We start from the raw sequence: 5,924 nt of genomic DNA, 5'->3' as shown, positions 1-5,924 counted from the left end.
GTTTTTATTTGTATTTATTATAAATACGTCCAGAGTGCATTGTCATATGTATCATGCAGAGCACCAACCAGTTACTGTCTATTCTTTAAGAGTTATCTAGACTATCTCTGTCTCGCCCTCGTCCTTTTCTTCTTCTTCTTCTTCTTCTTCTTCACTCTCTCTCACCTCCTTGTCTCTCTCTCTCTCTCATTGAGTAGGAGAAAAGCATATTTTGAGTGCTCCCTTGTGAAAACAAATTCTCCAGTTTGCTAGAGAGACTGGTGGCTGAGAAGAATGCCACCTCACACACATTGGTGTGTGAATCTGAGTTTAGACTTGAAAAATGTTGTTCAAGTGTGTGTGGTTTCACATTTCCAGCATTGTTCAAAATGTACACCACTGGGATGAAGACTTTTTTTTTTTTCTTATTTAAAGGAATTCAGCTGGTTTTTGCTTTTCTGAGGGGCTATAGGCCCTGGGGTTAGGGTGTTAATGTGGTCAGTCCCTCATATGGATGAAACACAGTTAGGGTGTGTGTTTGGGCATGCATTACCAAAATTCTGACATTAGGAGCAATATAGCCCTTCACAGATAATAGCACTGCATTAGTCACAATCTTCTCTTAACCTCTGTAAGGCTATTATGAGTTACAAAATCCCTTTATGGTGCTGTCCTCCATTCCCTAGAAACACGGAATCAATACCCAGCTTTGAGGCTGCAGCCTTCCATCAATAAGTCATTTAATCAATAATCCCACGAGAGTACTGCCTCATGTCTATTTTTATAAGCCCAGGTTCTACCGTGGACTAGATTCTTTAGAATGAGTAGTTAGAGTAACATCTGTGGGTTTGCTGAATTATGACTCATTTGATTTGTGAATACTAGCATTAGCATTAAAACACCTTTAATTGTTATCACAAACTATTTTGATACTGCATATTGTATCTGGCCTGATGTTTTTTTCACATACAGAAAGACCAATAAGGAACAATACACATTTTTCTATTTTGCAGACACGTAGGCTACATTTCACAGTATATCTCTTGAAAAACAATGTATCTCACGTACACATAAGTACTTTTCATGTCTCAGTGAACTGAAACCCTTAGCCATGCAGCTTTTCTTACACACTGAAGCATGATATCAGATGGACAGACAGACATGAAGTGGGACCAAACACACAGAGCAGATGAACCAGTAAAGCACCATCACTGCCTTGGCATACATTCCCTCTCCTGCCCTTGTTTGATCCAAACACGACTCTTATCAGCCTCTTACACACACTCTGCAAACGCGCTGTCTTACACCACTAGTCGTAGGGCGGTGATGTGCAACCAGCAGTTTCCTGCGGGCCTCATGGTCCACTTCTGCTCAGAGCTGCAGAAACGGGGCGTCGGGGGACGACGGTAATAACGCTGTTCAGAATCAAACATCCAGCTCAGCTAATATGACAACTTTGAGCTCTCGCTGTGCTGTTCAATGTGTGGAAGCAATTAAGCTTAGTCTTGTATTCCTGAAGCAATTTGAAATGTATCATAGACCAGTAGCCCTTTCAAATATACACATGGGGGAGAATTCGAGGCAGTATGGATTACTGTTTTTAAAAATCTGTTTTGAACATATAGCTTACCTTGAGCAACAGTTGGAAGGTAGAAGGAGCAATTGAAATAATCTATGGTATCATGTTCAAAAGCAAAACTGCATGAAAAAATATATCATTGCCACGTACCCCACATTTCCAGACAAAAAAGTGAAATGCCTGGATTTATACCAAACATCAATGGTGTAAATGTGGAATGAGAAACAGTAATTGCCTTTTCATTATTTCAGGATATTCCAAAGAATTTTTTTTCTTAAACCTATACAATAACTCTTCACACAGATCATCCTATAAAGCAAAAAAATATTAGCAAAAGTGCATCTTTTTAAAATTTCTATTAAGCCACATAAAGTAATTGGCAAAACTGGCTCTAGCCATGCCATATATAACCATAATACCTATAGCATTTAGCATCATATATTCTATTTTTTTCATATCCATTTTGGCAGTGTCCACCCTAGACCCAAAGCCCTGAGTCCTAAGACTTTGGCTGATGTCACCTGCGTGCACAGGGTAAATGTCAAACTGCAACTTCTCAAAATGTTAAATGAGAACTATGTGTGTGACATTTTTATGTTTGTTTTGTGTTACCTGGTGCAGAGGCATGTAGAGGCTTTTGTTTAACATTTATTTTATTTATTAGACTGTTTTCACTTAGAGACATTGACTGCAAAAATCTTTTAGGACAAGCATAGGACAAACATTTACCGTGGTTGCTAGTATGTACCTGTGTATTTTTTCTATTCTTTAGTTGTAGTAGTAGTTTTTGGGGATTATTTATTCCCTCTATTGTCAACTCCACAACACAGTGAATAATAAAAATTTGTCTAGAGAACAGACATTAGGATTGGACCTCTCTGTGTCCCAGTCACTCTCAATGAGAGAGGTCTGTTGGCGGAAAATGGGAAATTAGACTCAATCTGCTGTGTATAGACTCCAGCTTTTATCTTAGGAAGTGACCATCCTTGAACTTACTGTTGGATTTATGCCCAAAAGAGAGATTTTGGTAATGGACTGTGAGAACAGAGCTGCATGTACTCTTTTTGTTGAGCAGTTTGTGTGTGTGTGTGTGTGTGTGTGTGTGTGTGTGTGCGTGTGTGAATTTACAGTGCAGCAGTCCAAAAAGTGGTAGCACAAATAAACTACCAGTCAGGTGAGGTCTCTTTTAAAGTTAAATTTATATTCTTGGACTGAGACACTGAGGGTTAACATGGTTAGCCAGGTTTTCTTTGCATAATGATGTATGATTTGGCCTCCACCAACTGCCACCAAAATAGCACAGAGTGCAGGTGCTCATAGGGTAAGCAGGCAGACCATGCAAAACATTTCAAATCATGACACCAGAGTACTGGTGCACTTCTGGATTGCCAACAACGCTGCCTTTACTGTACTGTGTGTGGACATGAAACCAAATGCCATATCACAGAGATGGGAAGGAAACATTTTGCACCTTAATAATGTTAGCACAAATCACACAAACGCACAGCAGTGTCTTTGAAAATAACAGCCTTTGTGCTGTCTTATTAGTAACAAAATATTAGAACATTATTAACTTGTGACTTGAGAATGTTCTTAAATAAATAGTCTAATAAGTCTAGACTTTTTTGTTTCATGAGGTAGCTCTGCACTAATCAGATTAAGATCTGTTGGATACAGATTGATACTGTCTGTCTCTCTCGCAGAGGAAAAAAAAACTAAGTCAAACACAATGGGTGGTTTGTGTAAGGTTGTAATGTCTTGGCGTTACTCATGACATGCTCATTTTTCCTGCTACATCTGTGCTTCATCAGTGGCAAACAAGTGTGTACTCGCCACTGAGTCACAGTCTGCAGAGTAGAGAACAAACCACTTATATATTTAGATCACCAACATCCAAAACTTTGAAAGATATGTAAATATATATAATGAAATAAACATCAAATATAGCTTGCATGTGAGAGTACTCACAGCACAATGCTGAGATTAATAGCCGTTTTCAACAGTTGCGCGTGCTTGGCCACAGCTGGACCCCTAACTTCCATGACGTCATAGCTGAGGACATAGAGCATATCCTTGGCACTATATAACAATGGCATTCAGTGTTTTCCTCTGTGGTCCCTCTCAGCAGGCCCCTAAATGTGGGCGCCGGGTCACAATGCTCCTCTGTGCCCCCTGACGTATGGCATCCTGGCACCGATGTGGTCCTGGAAAGTTCTCAGCCCCAAAGGCCCCCCAGCCTTCCAAACCCGGATGGCGTCCTCTGTGGCTCATGCGTGATTGTCGGGGACTCAGCTTACAAAACACTGAAAGAGGGACAGCTCCAAGGTGAGTGCATTTAGTGAGATAAGCAGACCTTATGAGAAAAAGAAGGAGATACTTTTGAATAGTTCAAAACTGTCTGCCAAACCAATTGGCTGCCAAACCAATTGGCTGCCAAACCAATAATGCTTTCACAATTTGGAGTATGATGATGATGATTTAAGGGTTTCCACACACTTCTTGCTGGAAAAAGAAATAGGAAACACATTTCTCAAAGAAACCTGACAACCGGTCCTTTCATATCACAAACCTTGTATTATCTTTTTATGTTGAAGCTGACCTTCTAAGTCGTTTCATTTGTGTCCTCAGATCAGAGTCTAGCATTGATCTCAAAGTAACGCCGCACCTGTCAGTCAAAAGATGGAAACATGAGCCTTATTTCTTTCCTTGTCGGAGTGGGATTTTTTTTGGGGGGGGGGGGGGTTGTAGATGAGAGAGCACGACTGCATTTGGCGCGATCGCTGAGGTAATTACAGATTTAAAGGCGAAAAAGAATCACATAGTGTTCACTCAAACAGCAATGCCTGAGGCCTACAAAATGGAGTAGAGTCTTTTGTGTGTGTGTGTGTGTGTGTGTGCATTGCTGGTGTAATTGATGGAGTGGTAAGAAAGAAGAAGAAAGCAAGACAGGGAAGAAGAGTGAAAAAAGGGAAGAGCAGGTTAGAGGGAGGATAGAAGCAGAGAATACTTTTCTCAAAAGGGTGGGGGTGGGGATGGGGGGACTGAGTGAAAGGATGAAGATTGAATTTCGTCTTCACAGGCGAGAACACTGCCTGCGAGCAAACAAAAGGATGAAAAGTTGACCTGCCGCTGTTCTCTGACTGACGGTTGGACAGTCCCCCGTCTTCCTGATGGCAGCCCCTCCTTTTATTCTACTCCCTGTATTGCTGCGTGTCTTCCACTGCCAGTGTCCAACACCAACTCCTAAAACAATTACTGGACTGCCAGAGGGTGGACACTGTGCCTAGTCAGCAAACAAATGTGGGAGCCTACCTGTCACAGAGCTTGGTGACAGCTGAGGAGAAGGATAGAGCGTGAAAAGAAAATAGGGTGGGAAGTAGAAAGAATAGATGAATCATTTTAAAAATGGAAATCTAATGACAGTTAAGCTTCTTATTAATTTGGCTGACAGACTCTGAGTGTGTGTGTGTGTGTGTGTGCGTGTGTGTGTGCCTGTGTGCACGTGTGCTATCTGTTTGTCCCCTGTCTTTGAGGGAATATAGCACCAGTCACAGCAAAAGCAGATTATGAGATTAAGTGGTGTGCTTCTAGGAAATAAATAAAAAACTGCTAGATGAATGAATACAGTAGGTACAATAATGCTGGAAGGAACTCATTCTTAATTGAACTTTTGTGTGGAATGTGAACGTATAGCTGGACTGTGGGTGTAAAGTATGAATGAGGCAGGCTGTTTCGATATGCATCTCTGCATCACAGGCTACGGTACACTGCAACATGTGATATGGAGGGGGCAGAGGGGTTACAATCACTTTGTAATGGCTTTACTGAGAGCAGAGAAATGAATTGCTAAATCAGTAGGATTAATAATCGGCTCTGGGTAGGAAATAACCTGCAGAGAATCACAATGACTTTGCTTTTATCTCCTGTGCTTACAGAATCGCCTGTCCCGCTCAAGATTGCCTCGCAAGTACAGCACGTAATCCCAAGGGATTAAATTGTTTTTACATGAAACATGTGTAGCATTGCAGTAGAAGAATTTGTAAAGCATGGTAAATATGAAATCAGGGCTTTGACGTTAACCACTACAGGGCCAACTGTCTGTGTTTTTCCTACTTCCTTGGTTTCTATCTCTCTCTTCCTCCCTTCTCCGGTTCCCTCTGTGTGTTTAGAAATGGGATCTTATATAGCCTAAATTGAAAATGGGACTGCTACACAACACTCAACACATGGCAGCAGATGTGTGGCAGTATGTGAGAGGGGGGCAGGGCAAAAGAAAAGCGAGACATAGCAAGGGAGAGACTGAAGGAGAGAGACAGAGAGAGAAAAGGGGACTTGTAGGAGGGGGTAAAAGAGAAAGATGACAAAT

This window comes from Lates calcarifer, linkage group LG10 (genome assembly GCF_001640805.2).
Source record: "Lates calcarifer isolate ASB-BC8 linkage group LG10, TLL_Latcal_v3, whole genome shotgun sequence".
NCBI lineage: Eukaryota > Metazoa > Chordata > Actinopteri > Centropomidae > Lates > Lates calcarifer.
The sequence above is the reverse complement of the archived record's forward strand: the minus strand, read 5'-3'. Positions refer to the sequence as shown.